Source organism: Silurus aristotelis (genome assembly GCF_946808225.1).
Source record: "Silurus aristotelis genome assembly, chromosome: 18".
NCBI classification, from domain to species: Eukaryota; Metazoa; Chordata; class Actinopteri; order Siluriformes; family Siluridae; genus Silurus; species Silurus aristotelis.
The window spans coordinates 10,799,893-10,816,701 of NC_139591.1; the positions used below are offsets into that span (position 1 = coordinate 10,799,893).

General features: G+C 42.0%; 1 long non-coding RNA gene across 1 annotated transcript; it reads left to right on the top strand.

Annotated features, from left to right (window-relative positions):
* Window positions 1-3,894: 3,894 nt before the first annotated feature.
* On the top strand, window positions 3,895-14,209 carry LOC310741422. The gene is made up of 2 exons (XR_014537941.1): window positions 3,895-5,039; window positions 11,002-14,209. It is a non-coding gene; the product is annotated as an uncharacterized lncRNA (long non-coding RNA).
* Window positions 14,210-16,809: the final 2,600 nt, after the last annotated feature.

Consider the following 16,809-nt stretch of genomic DNA (forward strand, 5'->3'; position numbering starts at 1 on the left):
ATTTTGGTCATGTCAATCCATTTTCATTTTTCAATAAACATTTATTTTTTAAAAATGTAAAACTAAAAACAACTATATTTTGTTATAGTACACTTGCACACAGTCAGATCTGTTTGGCATCTTGTCTCTCTTCTTTTATCCTCCTCGCCGGTCACTGAAAAAAGTACACCAATCAGTCAAATCAGCCAAAGATGTAATACTCACTGCTCAGATTGTCAACTCTTCTCTCAGCCTGGCTTTCACTATTCCTTCCCATAACTCGATGTTTTGACTGATCAACTTTATTTCTCTGTAGTTACTGCAGTTCTGCACATCTCCCTTATTCTTAAAAGTTAGTAGAAGCACAATTCTTCTCCATTCATCAGGCATTCTCTCAACTTCCAGAATCTTGTTAAACAATCTTGTCAAAAACTCCACTGCCATCTCATCTAAACATCTCCACGCTTCTAATGGTATGCATCTGGGCCAACCGACTTTCTACTCTCCCGAAAACACAACCTTCCTCCCCTCAATAATATCAGCTAACTCTCTCCCTTTATCATTTATAGTACCAACATTTAATGTACCAACCCTAACCTCCACTCTCCTACACTTCTCCTTTCCCTGCTGTCTCTGTAGACATCTTCACACTCTCCTTCTCCTTCTTTGGCCAACATTTTCTCAGTTTCCATTGGTACCCTGTTGAGTAACAATACCTGTGGCGGTCGTTGGTAACCCGGGCCTCAACCAATCTGGTATGAAATTCACATTCACAGAAAACAAACAAGACCCAGCATTCATGATATGCACGCTCTTAAGCGGGATTCTTGAAAATAGATTAGCTTCACACAGACGTCTTCTAACTGTCACAGTACTTACAGGTAACTCCAGACTGTCTTTGATCATCCTGGAGCTGATCATTGGCTGAGCCTTTGCCATTCTGGTTATTTTTCGATCCATTTTGATGGTTGTCTTCCGTTTTCTTCCACGTCTCTCTGGTTTTGCTCTCCATTTTAAGGCATTGGAAATCATTTTAGCTGAACAGCCTATCATTTTTTGCACCTCTTTATAGGTTTTCCCCTCTCCAATCAACTTTTTAATCAAAGTACGCTGTTCTTGAACGACACATTTTCCTCAGGCTTTCAAATGCATGTTCAACAAGTGCTGGCTTCATCCTTAAATAGGGGCCACCTGATTCACACCTGTTTTTTCACAAAATTGATGACCTCAGTGATTAAATGCCACACTGCTATTTTTTTTAACACACCCCTTTCAACTAATTGCCCAATTGCACAGCCTTACGAGCGTGCATATCATGAATGCTGGGTCTTGTTTGTTTTCTGAGAATCTACTGCACCTACTGGTAACTTGTTTGACACGTAGCAATAAAAAATATACTAAAAACCTGGATTATTCTGGTTAGTCACATTGTACTGCTATTATTTTGAACAATACTGTATATTCCTCATTCTCATTCACCAGCAGGAAGGATAAGGAGAAGATGTGGAGTGTGGAGTGAGAGGAGGAAGAATTGATCCCAAATGAGAATCAGAATCTTCATTGTCAGTTTGTGTCTCCTGGTAGGAAACAGCATAGAGGTCAGGTGAGGTCTGTGTGCCCATATGACGCGTAAAGGTACGATGCACAATGCGAGGAGGCAGAGAAGGGGTTATCTGATACAGTTGGGGTGGATAGATGCAATGAATTATGCAACCTCGGTTGCTAGGGAGAAAGGTTGAAACTGCCGATAATGTCTTCGAAGAATGCTCCTAAGAGCTGTCCCAGAATGTCTGTGAGAAGAAGCTGAATAAAAGAAACCAATAAAGATAAAGTTAATGAGGGTCAACATCAAAAAGGACTAGACATACAGTAAGATGTGAAGGACCACATCGAAATAACTTGACATAAGATTAATGTGTGCAGGTGGCAGAACCAAAGAAGGAACAAGATAACAAGCCTGTGAATATTATCACTCAAGGCCATATAACACAGTCAGCTCTAAGGCACATTATAACCTAAAATACTAAGACGAATAAGTAGAACAACAGTTAAGCATATATGAACATGTAATGTAAGTAAAAGGATATTAGCATGACTTAATAATAGTAGAATAGAAACAGCAATAAAAATTGGAATAAAAGCAGAAACTTACACATTGCAGGTGCAGGAAAGGAAAAAGGCTGCAAAATGATTGTTTACAACATGGATGAGAATAATATAAGGGAAAACCTGAGAAAGAGTGGGTTTTATAATTTTTTTTTTTTTTTTAATACAGGTAGTCCCCTACTTACGATGGAGATATGACTGTGACAGCATTTCCTGCTTCATGCTGATTTATAGTTTATATTTTCTGCTCTAAACTGATAGCTTTCCTCTTCTTTTTTTTCCCTACAAGCAGACGGCATACTTGGGCTTGCAAGACAATATAGGACAGTGCAAGACAACACAAGACAGTGCAAGACAATACACAGAACACAAAATAGCTCCGCCAGTAAACGTGTTTTAACGAGACAGTGAACAGTAGCAAGAATGTAAACAAAATATTGTCAACAAAATATTGTGCAAAAGAGCAAATATAGTGGAAACCCGTTGGACGAGCATAATTCGTTCTTGAAAATTGCTCGTAGGTCCATTTGCTCGAACGTTCGAACTGATTTTCCCCATAAGAATGAATGTAAAAGTGATTTAATCCGTTCCGAGATCTCATTCGATCGCTTATTTCTGCACTTAAAAAGTAATTGTAGCCTATTTTAACAAACAAATACACCGCAAATTACCGTAATGTAAACATAATTTAACACTTACTGTCAGGGAGCTCCCTTATTTTTCTCTCGTGCGTGCCCCGCCCGCACACACACCTGACTCTCGTTTAGCACTCATCACCCAACCATATATAAACCCCTCATTCACCCTCACTCGCTGTCCGTTATTATCAATGGTTTGGATGTACATGTCACGATTCTCCCGTGCTTGTGGTCAGCGGGGCGCGTCTCCTACGCGCTCCTTTGGATATTACACAGACTGCTTCTCAACCAGTTCTGGTCTAGTGGACCGCGCTCCCACCGCGCACCACTGGATTACTTCACAGTTACTGCGAGTACGCATTTTCGCAAAATTAACTTTGTTTGCTTTGACTTCGGCTTCTGCCTCTGTTTCTCGCATAACACTTACCCATGTGGTAGTGGTTGATTGCGAGTGTGAGAAGTCATGGGTGTGCAAAGTGAGTACAAGTGTGTGAAGTGAGTACGAGAAAATCGTTTAGAAAATTATTGTAATGGTTTGCTTATTTAATATGAAAGGGGGTCAGTTTATTAGGAAACTGGCAAGTGTAAAAGGTCACTTCAGGGAATAGGAGTGGTGTAGGACTTATGTTGTCTGTGTGTGTGCATTTGTGTGAATGATCTAGTAGCCGAGGAAATGTGAGAGAATAACTTGATCTCCTGTCTTTTGTATCATGTGGAGCCTTTTAATTTTTTTAGGTCATAATAAAGCGGTTGCTGGCTAATACACATTTGAGAGAAGTATTGTTTAATGTTGTAGGTCTATTGGATTTGGGGAAAAGATAGTGATATATTGCTTATTGGATTTGTTTGTAATATGCATTTAATTATTAATAGGGGCAATAAGAAATTAGCCAAGATATTATAATAATTAAGATAACCCAGCCATTATGGTTGCACAAGCCAGTGCACGCTTAGTGCCGGTCCCAAGCCCGGATAAATGGGGACGGTTGCGTTTGGAAGGGCATCCAGCGTAAAAAGTTCCAATTCGAATATACGGCTCAAGAATAAGAATTTCAATCCGGGCAAGGCCCGGGTTACCAACGACCGCCACAGGTATCGTTAGTCTACAGGGTACCGGTGGAAATTGGGCCTGTTGGCCGAAGGAGGAGAAGAAGAGGAGTGTAATGATCGAAACAACACATGAAACTTGTGCTTCACAAGGAGGTTTACTGCATACTTCACTTAGCAACATTACATGCTCTCTGTTCATAAACACAACAGCAATGCATGACGGGAACGAGGCAGTACAACACTACATCCCTCCCATTGTTTTAGAAGAAAGATGTCAAAACATGACAACAATAACACATTATCCTAAGCATGTTCATTATTGATGAGACTTGAGAGAACTGGGAATGCATTTTCTCAAAATTATGTTAGCTTAAATCCTAAATAAAAATTATCGTAAATTCAGCATTGTAAACACATTAACATACTGTGAATAGAAAACTAGAACATATTAGCTTTCTTTTTAATGCTATAACTGTTCCTCACAGTGCTTTAATTTTAGTTCATCAAGTGTAGTCCATTAGCTTTCGAGGTTTTTTTCCTGTTCTCTCTTCTAGGATAATGTTCTATTCTCGTTGCTCAGGATTATCAGGACCATTTGGAGGTCTTCTTTGTTCTTGAGGTTTGTCTCCATAATCAAATTCATCCATTTCATCATCAGAGAGATCACTGAGTGGTGATTGTACTCTTTGTTTCAGGGGTTTTAAGTGTGAGGTGTTTCTCGTAATGATGTGTTGTCCTCTTTGTGCTGTTATCATTGTGCCTTTTGTTTTTATCACTTTGTAAGTTATTGGGTTTTTGGTGTTTTGAGTTTTCCTTTTGTCTTTTCACGAATGAGTACAGAATGTCCTGTTGTGAGTTCAGATGTTGAAACTCTTTTCCTCTTGTCCAAGTATTGTTTTATCTTCTCCTTTTTGTGGCAATCAGCTTGCCTAAGTGCATTGTTGTGTATTGGGCTGTGCACTGTCGATAATTTGATGTATATAGGTCTACCAAATAACAATTCGGCCAGGGATATTTCAGTGGTCTGATGGGGGGTTGCTCTGAAGTTCCTCATAAACTTGTACAATTCTTGTTTCCTAGGTTTTCCCTCAGCAAAAGCGGTTGATGTGGCTTTTTTTTTTAATCAACTTCACCATTAGCTTGAGGCCAGTACGGAGTGATCTTGCGATGGTGTATACTTAGGTGTGTTTTGAAGTTAGCCATTTCTTGGCTGAAGAAACATATAGTCTGCCGGATTCGTTTTTTTCCTGCTTTGTAAATAACCTTGTATTTGTAGGGTTGTAATCTTAGTGCCCATCTATCAATTCTTGCTGGGGGTTGTGACTTAGATTGTTGAAGATTAATGTAGCACACTTGAAGAGATTATACCACAAAACTATCAGTATATTCAAGATTTCCCCACATTCTTCCCTACAAAATAGAATGTAGTCCCGACATTCTCAGAATACACTTTTGGTTCCACCTACGAAATTGTTGCTCGGTTAGAAGTCAGTGATACAACATTTCGAGTACTCGTGCTGTAGTTTTGCACGCGACACACGCCATTTATCTCCTTTTCTATGTCGTGTGTTTGCAGCAGACAACATTGTGCACCATGATCTTCTGCCACCATCACTGTTCATCATCAGGAATCTGTACTTTCACTGAAGGAAATTAACCTTACACCATAGAAACAATCTTCATTATCTGTGTTATTTTCTGAAATGTACTTATTAACTGAACATTGATCAAACACAAAATAAAATATTTGAGCTATTTTTTCCTTTTAAACTTAACTGATTAACCTTGTAGAACTAAATTGCAATTAACACTGTAACTAACACCAGTTTTGTATAATTTGACTTGGCATTTTTAAACATCCACAATACTAGGCTGACCTAGGGTGTTGTAACTAAACATTTTTTTTTGCTTTCCTGTTTCTCAAAGGATATACTCTTTTGCAGACTGGTTGCGAAGGAATCTCTGCGTCAATCTTTTCAGCTTCATCGGTTTCTACAACCTCCTCTCTTGCTGATGAGACCTCATCTTCTCCCTCTGACTCTGCACTGTTCAGCATTGCTGTATCCTCTGGATGCGATTCTAGTGGTTCTGACTGTTGACAGCGGCTGTAATCTCGACTCTCTCTGCCAAATGACATTCTGACCAGACTTTTCCAGACATCATCATTATCATCATCATCTGAGTTGTCACAATGCATCTGATTTTCCTGTTTTGAGGGTTTTCTCTGCATGGTTTTCTTCTTGTTATCTTCTCCTGATTCTCCGGGTCGGTGTTCTGTTTCTACAGGTAAGTAGTCACACGGTAACAACAGGTTTCTGTGAAGTATTTTTGTTTTTTCTTTCATTTTTCGGTCGGACTTCATACACTGGACTATCCGGATACTTCCTCTGGGTGACCACATAAACTTGCTCTTCCCAAAATACTCTGTTACCAGGAAACAATTCAGCTCCGTGCACTTTCTTTTCATATAAAGCTTTTCCTCTCTGCTTCACCTTGTTGGATACTCTTGAGGCTAGCTCATATGCTTCCATCATTCTCTTTCTCCAGCTCTCAGCATAGTCATCGTAAGAGGAGTTTTGGTCCTGTGTTTGTATACCAAACATAACATCAATAGGCAATCTTGGAGTACGGCCGAACAGAAGGTAGTATGGTGCGAACCCCGTTGCCTCATTTCTTGTGCAGTTGTATGCATTCACAACCTTTGCAAGTGATGTCTTCCAGTCGGTTCTGGCGGTCTCGGGTAAGGCTCTCAGCATTGCAAGCAATGTTCGGTTAAACTGCTCAACTTGTCCGTTTCCCTGTGTGTGATATGAGGTTGTATGGGAACCTTGCACACCACTGTACTCTTGCAATTTGGCTTGTTGTCGAATTCCCTTCCTTGGTCGTGGTGCAGTTTTGTTGGGAAACCAAACTTCAAAACAAAGTCACAGAACACCTTCTCTGCAGCTGTCTTGGCACTCTTGTTTCTACATGCATACGCTTGAGCGAACCGTGTAAAGTGGTCCATTACATTTGAAATGTATTCATAACCTCCTTTACACTTCTCTAGATGTAAAAAATCAATGGAGACCAGCTGAAATGGATAGGTTGTAGTAATATTCGTCAGAGGAGCTCGGGTTACCTTGTTTGGACGCCTGTTTCTCAGACAACTGCAAACACGTGTGATGTGGTGTTCTACTTCCTTTTGCATGCAAGGCCAATAAAATCTATCCCTGATCAAGTTCATCACTCGTTCGGTTTCGAGATGGCCCATGTCTTAATGTAGTTCCTTGTAAACAAGCGCATGATATTTTTTTGGCAGGACCAGCTGATGATGGGTTGCTGTTTTCCGGAACAAAAGACCATGTGCATTCAAGTGCAGTCTGCTTATTTCCCTTGACAGTCCCAGAGCCTCTTTGCCATGGCTCCTGCTTATGTGTCGGGATTTTGACTTAAGACACATCAAAATTTCTTTTATTTCAGGATCGTCTTCCTGAGCTTTTCTCAGGACTTCCTTAGGGATCTCTGCAACTAATTGGAGCAAATCCTCCTCTTGTCCTACTGCCAGTGCTGATGTAATGGTGAGTGGACACAACCACGGGCCTCTCTCCTGTTTTTGTACCATCACTGACTGAGATATACTGACCATAATTTCAGGTTGTACCTCCTCTGAGCAGGTTCCCATGTACCGTTTCATTGACAGTGGCATGCGCAAGAGACCATTGGCATCCCCATTCGACTTTCCTGGACGGTATTTAATGGCGAATTGAAAATCGGCAAGTTCGGCTACCCATCTGTATGTGTTTGCATTGAGCTTGGCTGTTGTCAACACATATGTGAGAGGGTTATTGTCTGTGTACACAATAAAAGATGGTGCATAGTACAAATAATCTCTAAACCGCTCACAGATTGCCCACTTCATGGCCAAGAACTCCAACTTTCCTGAATGCAGGTGGTAGTTTTTCTCAGAAGCAGTTAGGGTTCTTGATCCATAAGCTATTACCACTAACTTGCCTCCTTGCCTTTGATATATCACTGCACCGAGGCCTTCCTGTGAAGCGTCACAGTGTAGCACAAATGGTTCATTCAGATCTGGATAGCCCAACACAGGTGTGTTGGACAAGCAGTCCACTAACTCGCAGAGGACCTTTTGATGTTCTTCAGTCCATGTGACAGGATGTGATGATGCAAGCTGTCCTTGGCGACATTTTCCCTTGCCCTTCTGCTTCAGCTGTACTTTTGTTTTTGGTGTTGTCGTATCAGTGAGCAGCATATATTCTGTAAACACTTCGCATTTCTTGAACACTTTTCTAGGCGTGATCTTAAGACCATGCTTCTGGTAACACTGCAATACCCTTGTTAGATCCTGGAGATGTTTTTGAATGGACTAAATTATCATCTAGGTAAGGCTGACACACCTCATCCCGCAGTTCTCTCAGGCACTCCTCCATGCTCCTTTGGAATTCAGCCGGTGCGTTGGACAATCCAAACAGTACCCTTACCCATTCATATAATCCCACGGTGTTATGAACGCAGTAAGAGGTCGGCTGGATTCCTCTACAATCCCCTGGTGATAAGCTTTACCTTGATCGAGAACTGAAAACCAGGTGCTGCCCACCAAGCTGTCAAGCATGTCTTGTATTCTGGGTATTGGGTGTCTGTCTGGAATGGATTTCTTATTTAACTCCCGGTAGTCACAGCAGAGGCGGAGCGTTCCATCCTTCTTACGCACACATACTACCGGTGAAGAATACGGTGACTTCGAGCTAGTGAGCCATCCCTTATTCAACAAATCCTCCAAATATTCTTTAACCTCTCTATGTAGCGGCTTCGGGACTGACATGTAGGTGTGCTTTACAGGTGTGATGTCATGGAGGCGGATTTTTAGCTGAAGGGACGGAATACATCCAACATCGCCATCATCACGGGCAAAAGCATTACTCTCCTCTTTCAAAAGCTGTTTTACTCTTCGTTGCTGTTCAGGTGTTAAATGTTCAATGCCAAACAGGAGGGTTCCATAGGTCTTTCGTTTGGGTTGTTACAATATCCTCAGCATTTTCTGAACATTGACTAGCTTGTTTACTGTCTTTGTGGAGCGGGCCTTGTGTGTTGAATGTGGTGGTGTTACATGCATTTTCCCGCTGGGCTGTCCCTAATTTCACCTCGGCTGGGTAGATGTCCTTTACTCGCTGTATATAGCCCAGAATTGTACATGGAGGCAGGTCGATGTCATGGACAGTATCGTTAAACACCGTAATGCAAATGCGCAAACACGTTCCTTTCTGAAGGCAAACAATATTTTCTTCTACCCTCAGTCCCCGTCTGGCCACCGTGCGCACTCATCTGGTACAAACAAGGCATTCTGGTCAGACAATATAGTCCCTGTTTTGATGCAACATTTTACAGCTGTAGCCTGTTTGGCTGGAATCTTTGTCAGTGAATTCCCTGCTCTCGCCACTCCATCGCTGTACTCCTCATCTTTGCTTCTCACTAAGTTCAGTAGAACCTCTGCTTTCTTGCATTTGCAGGACAGGGCAGTACTCATGGCTGTGGTTGTTACTCCATTAGGCTGTTCAACACCATTGTTCAGAATATACTCAATGACGTTATAACCGATAATTGGTTGATCTGCCACCCCATCCTCATTAGAAACTAAGACAGGTACCTCCAATTCCAGCGGAGTGGCTTTGTCTGTTCCCAGTGTAAACGTCACTTTCACCCAGGTTTCAAACGGAATGACTGTTTGATTTACTGCCCGACCGGTGAGACTTCCTGGACCTAGGATCTCTTCAAGGCTACGTGGCATAGTGTGTGGGATGTGTTCTTTTCTCCACTTTTAATTAATGAGACACACTTGTGACCCTGTATCCCATAGTGCTTGTGTTGGCACTCCATTAAGAAAACAATTTACCACACACTTCTCTCCGATCAAATTCAGCAACTTTGCATTGTGTTTGGTGGATAGCTGATTGGCACTTACTGATTGAAACAGCTTTAGGTTGCTCTCCTTCCGCTTTGCTGTTTCTCTGTCCTCCAGTTGCTTAATGCTGTCACACAGGAGCATACTTTGATGTTTCAGCAACTGTGATGACGTAGTGTGAGCTGTTACTGCCATACAGTCTTTTTATTGTCCCCTTTCTTTCCTTCCTTTAAGCAGTCCCCTGCACCCTCTGGAAAGATGTCCACTTTGTCCACATTTAAAAGGTCACCTCTACCTTGTTCCTGACATCCACGGCATCCTTGCTTCCTTTCTCGTGGCTGAATAGAACGGTAGGTAGCCATCACCTTCCACGTTTCTCCGATCTCCTCTTTCAGCTGCTGGACGACCTCATAGAGCTCAGAGTCTTTTTTCTCCGTGACTTGTGGTGTTCTTAATATTTTCACTTGTGTGTGTGTGGACTGTTCTTTACCTGAGAGTACATGAGCCATCCTTTCTTGGTTCTGATGTGGTTCTGCCTGGATCTCCATGACTTTAGTCTCTTTTACATGGGCAGTCTTTTTAAATTTTTGCTGTCTTTCCGACTCTAGGCTTGCTGCTTCGTTCATCTTTGTGATGAGAACTTCATCTGTGACTGAAGGATCGTCAAGGCAGGCCTTAAGCTGATATTTTATGTGATCGTTTGACAAACCTGTCCCCAGTGCCCGTACAAATCTTTTCTGTATGAGGGCAGGGCTGTATAATTCTTCTCCCTCCGGTTCTCGAGCAGCAGCTAAAAGTCTTTCTTTTAATTCAATAGTTTGAAAGAGGAAATTAACTCAAAAGGTTTGTGATCTGTGATCATGTTGAATTCCACACCTTAGAGATATAGATGGAAGTGTTCACAGTTCCAGACGATGGCAAGGGCTTCTCTCTCTGTCTGTGAGTATCTTTGTTCAACTGGGGTTAATGCTCTACTTGCATAAGCGACAACGTAGGTGTGATTGGTGGTTCTATCTCTTTGAGCTAATATGCCTCCTAGACCAACAGGACTAGCATCGACAATGACGTTGGTTTCTCTGTCAGAATGGAAGTAACTCATTACAGGAGCATTCACCAGGTTGTGTTTGAGTGTTTTCAGTGCACCTCTTTGTTCTTTTCCCCATATCCACTTTGAGTCTTTCTTTGTGTGCTCTCTCAGAGGTTGAGTTGTTGAATAATAGTTAGGAATGAATCTTCCACTGTAGTTGGCCATACCTAGTAAACTTCTGATCTCACTTTGGTTTTGTGGGGGTGGCATGTCTGTGATTGCCTCAATTATTTTGGGGTCAGGTGCGATACCTTTGTTGGAAAAGAAGTATCAGAAAAATTCAAGGGTCATTTTGTGAAAGTCACATTTGCCTTTGTTGATTGTCAGGTTGTTTTCATGTAGCCGTTGGAAGACTGCTTCGAGGGATCTGTTGTGTGCGTCAGCTGTGGTACCAAATATCAGAATGTCGTTACTGAAATTTCAAATTTCAGGGATGCCTTGTAGGACCAGTTGGATGGTGTTTTGGAAGACTTCAGCAGCTGATGAGATACCAAAAATCAGTCTTGTGTATCTTCATAACCCGACATGCATGGAAAATGTTATAATGTATCTGGATTCAGGTGCTAATTCGAGTTGGTGATATCCTGAATTGAGATCTAGTTTGGAGAACATTACCGCGCCGTTTAGGTCATGAATAATGTCATCAATGGTTGGTGAAATGTGTCTCTCTCTCAAAACAGCTTGATTTGGTAATCTCAGGTCAACACAAATTTTCTCGTATTTTCTCAGGATTTTTTGGTTTCTGCATTGCAACAATAGGTGAAACCCAAGGCATTGGGCCCTCTACCAACTCTAGAAGTTGTAATTCTTTCTCGACTTTCTTTCGAACATGTAAAGGAATTCTGCGATGTGGTTGAGCAACAGGTTTGACTGTGTCAGCTTTCCTATGCCATTTGTGATGTTTGGGTATTTTGACAAGAGCTGGTCAGCGACAAAAAGTGTAGGCTGAATTATGACTAGAAAGGACAATGTGAATGAGTCCGAGTTCAGTAGCTGTTTTGTGACTGAGCAAAGATCCATGATCTCCTTCAACTACATAGAACGTTGCCTCAGTGTTTTTTTCATGAGCTATCCGGACTTTTGTCATTGGTTGTTTGACATTTGCAGGTTCTTGTGTGACATAGACATATTCATCATCTGTGCTTGAAGTTGTATCTGGCTCCACTGTATTTGTTGGTGGGCTGTTTCACTTAGCTTTACTGCTCTCACCTTTTGTGTAATGTCCTGTCTTTGTCGTGGCATTGTGTATCTTCTGTTGTCCTGCTCCATCCGTGGTCTGCTGAAACAACAACGAGCAAAGTGATTTGGTTTACCACATAATTTGCATGACGCTCCTTTAGCTGAGCATGTTAACTATCCTCCAGGATGCGGGAAAGGGCCACCACAGGTTCTGCATGTCGTATGTGGTTTTCTCTGTGTTATTTTCTGTTGGTGGTTTGTATGTGCTCTCTAATTGAGGTTTGTTTTTGGTATCGCTGCAACACTTTCAAAGTTATTAGCCTGTGTGTCATTTTCAATTCCAGCTGCCTGCTGCTCTGAAGTTTCAAATGCTCTGGCAAAGTCTAGCATTTACTATTCTTAATGCTCTTCTTTGCAATCGAGATGATGTGCATGTGAGTATGATCTGACATTTTATTTCAAATTTTGCAAATTCACAAGTCGTTGAAAGCTGTCTTAATCTTGTGTGAAACGCATCGATTGTCTCTCCTGGTTTTTGTTCAGCCTGTCTGAGCACATACACTTCATACTCTGTATTATGGCTTGGGCTGGAATATTCAGTCAGAACTTGTGCTGCTTTATCATAATCATCACTGTCGCCATTTTTTGGAATTGTGTCAAAAATCTCCTGTACTTGTTCTCCTGCATAGTGCAGTAACATCGCTCTTTGTCTGGTCTTGTTCGTTACACCAGCAGCTGTTAGAAATGTTCCAAATCTTGATAACCATTTCTTCCATTTCACTGCAAGTGAGCCTAGATCTGAGTCAATGTCAAATCTTGAAAAATGTGGCAATACAGCAGCAGCATCCATGTTTTATCGAATAACAGTAGCTTTGATGTTGAGTACGTTTTTAGCTTTAGCTTGTAGCGTTTACTCAGGCGTAGGCAAAGCGTGTGAAGCTGTATGAACTTTACACACATGTGCGTGACATCCACTTTATACTTTTCTGCATTTTGTTTACTTTGGTTTAGTTTCTTTCTTCATCGTTTCTGTGTAGTTTTACTCACAAGATAAACGATGGTAGCTTTTCTTCATGCCGTGTCTTTTTTGTGCAGGTCAGAGAAGGGACGCTGTTGTTTAAGCCCTTTTTTTTCGTCAGTTTGTCTTTGTGGTTTCGGTTGCTTTTCCACATTATTTTGCCTTTTACTCACTCGTTGCCATTGTAATGACCGAGACAACACCTAAAACATGTGCTTCACAAAGAGGTTTACTGCATACTTCACTTAGCAACACTACATGCTCTATGTTCCTAAACACAACAGCAATGCATGATGGGTCATTTCTTAAAGAGGCAGTACAACACTACAAGGGGGAAGATGTCTACAGAGACAGCAGGGAAAGGAGAAGTGTAGAAAAGTGGAGGTTAGGGTTGGTACCTTAAATGATGGTACTCTGACTGGTAAATAGAGAGAGGTAGCTGATATGATGAAGAGGAGAAAGGTGGATATGTTGTGTGTTCAGGAGAACAAGTGGAAAGGGAGTAAGGCCAGGACCATTAGTGGTGGGTTTAAACTGTTCTATCATGGTGTGGAGGGAAAGAGGAATGATGTAGGGGTGATTCTGAAGGAAGAGTACAGTAAGAGTGTAGTGGATGTGAAGAGAGTTTCTGATGGAAGTTGAAGGGTTGATGATAAATGTCATCAGTGCTTATGCTCCACAAGTCGGCTGGGAGATGGAGGAGAAGGAACAATTCCGGAGTGAATTAGATAAAGTGGGTGATGGTGAACCTAGGAATAAATGATTGGTGATTGTGACAGGCTTTAATGGGCATGTAGGTGAAGGGAACAGAGGTGATGAGGAGGTGATGGGTAGGTATGGCTTTAAGGAGAGGAATGTGGAATGGCAGATGGTCGTAGATTTTGCTAAAAGGATGGAAATGGCAGTGGTGAACACTTATTTTAAGAAGAAGGAGGAGAATAGGGTGACGTATAAGAGTGAAGGAAGGTGCACACAGGTGGACTATGTTCTATGCAGGAGATGCAACCTGAAGCAGATTGGAGACTGTAAGGTGTTGGCTAGGGACAGTGTAGCTAGACAGCATCGGATGGTGGTCTGTAGGATGGTTTTGGAGGTGAAGAAGAAGAGGAGGAGAGTGAGGACTAAAGGAAGAATTAGATGGTGGAAACTGAAGGATGAAGACTGTATTGTAAGGTTCAGGGAAAAGGTCAGACAGGGGCTCGGTGGTGGTGAAGAGGTGCTGGATGATTGGGCAACTACTGCAGAAGTGATAAGGGAGACAGCTAGAATAGTACTTGTTGTGACATCTGGAAATAGAAAGGAAGACAAAAAGATGTGGTGGTGGAATGAGGAAGTGCAGGACAGCATAAGGAGAAAGATGTTGGCAAAACAGAATTGGGATCAACAGAGAGATGAGAACAGTAGGCAGGAGTACAAGAAGATGCGGCAGCAGGTAAAGAGGGATGTGGCGAAAGCCAAGGAGAGGGCATATGAGGAGCTGTTTAAGAAGTTGGAGACTAAGGAAAGAGAAAAGGATTTATACCAATTGGCCAGGCAGAGAGACCGAGCTGGGAAGGATGTTCTACAAGTTAGAGCAATAAAGGATGTAGATAGAAATGTGTTGATGTGTTGAGAAGATGGGGGGACTATTTTCAGCAGCTGATGAACGAGGAAAATGAGAGAGAGAGAAGGTTGGATGGTGTAGAGATGGTGAACAGGAAGTGGATAGGATTAGTATGGAGGAAGTGAGAGCAGCTATTAAGAGGATGAAGAGTGGAAAGTCGGTAGGACCAGATGACGTAGTGGTAGAAGCATGGAGATGTTTAGGGGAGATGGCAGTGGAATTTTTAACCAGATTGTTTAACAAGATTCTGGAAGGTGAGAGGATGCCTGAAGAATGGATAAGGAGTGTGCTGGTACCGGTTTTTAAGATTAAGGGAGATGTGCAGACCTGCAGTAACTACAGGGGAATTAAGTTGATCAGTCACACCATGAAGTTATGGGAAAGAGTAGTGGAAGCCAGGCTGAGAGAAGAGGTGACCATCTGTGAGCAACAATATGGTTTCATGCCGAAGAAGAGCACCACAGGTTCCTTATTTGCTTTTCGAATGTTGATGGAGAAGTATAGAGAAGGTCAGAAGGAGTTTCATTGTGTTTTGTGGATTTAGAGAAAGCGTACGACAGGGTGCCGAGAAAGAAGTTGTGGTATTGTAAAGTCAGGTGTGTCAGAAAAGTATGTGAGGGTGGTGCAGGACATGTATGAGGACAGTGTGACAGCAGTGAAGTGTGCAGTAGGAACGACAGACTAATTCAAGGTGGAGGTTGGACTGCATCAAGGATTGGCTCTGAGCCCTTTCCTGTTTGCGATGGTGATGGACAGGTTGACGGACGGGGTCAGACAGGAGTCTCTGTGGACTATGATGTTTGCGGATGATATTGTGATTTGTGGGGAGAGTAGGGAGCAGGTTGAGAAAAAGCCTGAAGAGGTGGAGGTATGCGATGGAGCGAAGGGGAATGAAAGTCAGTAGAGTCAGGGAGAAGTGGTGGAGAAGCAGTCTGTGTAATATCCAAAGGAGTGCGTAGAAGACGCGCGCCGCTGACCACAAGCACGGGAGAATCGTGACATGTACAGCCAAACCATTAATAATAACGGACAGCGAGTGAGGGTGAATGAGGGGTTTTATATATGGTTGGGTGATGAATGCTAAACGAGAGTCAGGTGTGTGTGCGGGCGGGGCACGCACGGGAGAAGAATCAGGGAGCTCCCTGACAGTAAGTGTTAAATTATGTTTACATTACGGTAATTTGCGGTGTATTTGTTTGTTAAAATAGACTACAATTACTTTTTAAGTGCAGAAATAAGCGATCGAATGAGATCTCGGAACGGATTAAATCACTTTTACATTCTTTCTTATGGGGAAAATCAGTTCGAACGTACGAGCAAATGGACCTACGAGCAATTTTCAAGAACGAATTATGCTTGTCCAACGGGGTTCCACTGTATCGGTAAGAGAATGCTGAGGATGGAGCTACCAGGAAGGAGGAAAAGAGAAAGGCCAAGGAGGAGGTTCATGGATGTGGTAAAGGAAGACATGCAGGTAGATGGTGTGACAGAGGCAGATGTAGAGGACAGGGGGTTGTGGAGATGGATGATCCGCTGTGGTGACCCCTAATGGGAGAAACCGAAAGAAGAAGTAGATGATAATAATAATAATAATTATTATTATTATATATATATATATATATATATATATATATATATATATATATATATATATATATATATATTTATATATATATATATTAAAAACTTGTTCAGGAATGCTTGTTATTGCCATGCTACAACCAGTAAAAAGTTAATTAGAAGACGTGGTTGGTCTAAAACTCCAAAACACGTAAGTGAGTTTTGTGACCATGTAACACATGCAGTGGAACAATATCAGAAAAATGAACAGATGCTCAAGACCTTCTCTATACTTCTTCATCAACATTTTCAACACAAAACATGTGTCTGTGGCGCTCTTCCTCGGCATGAAACCATACTGTTGCTCACAGATGGTCACCTCTTCTTTCAGCCTGGATTCCACTACTCTTTCCCATAACTTCATGGTGTGATTGAACAACTTTATTCCCCTGTAGTTACTACAGTTCTGCACATCTCCCTTATTCTTAAAAATCGGTACCAGCACACTCCTTCTCCATTCCTCAGGCATCCTCTCACCTTCCAGAATCCTGTTAAACAATCTGGTTAAAAACTCCACTGCCATCTCTCCTAAACATCTCCCTGCTTCTACCTGTATGTGATCGGGTCCAACCGACTTCCCACTCTTTATCCTCCTAATCGCTGCTCTTACTTCCTCCTTACTAATCTACT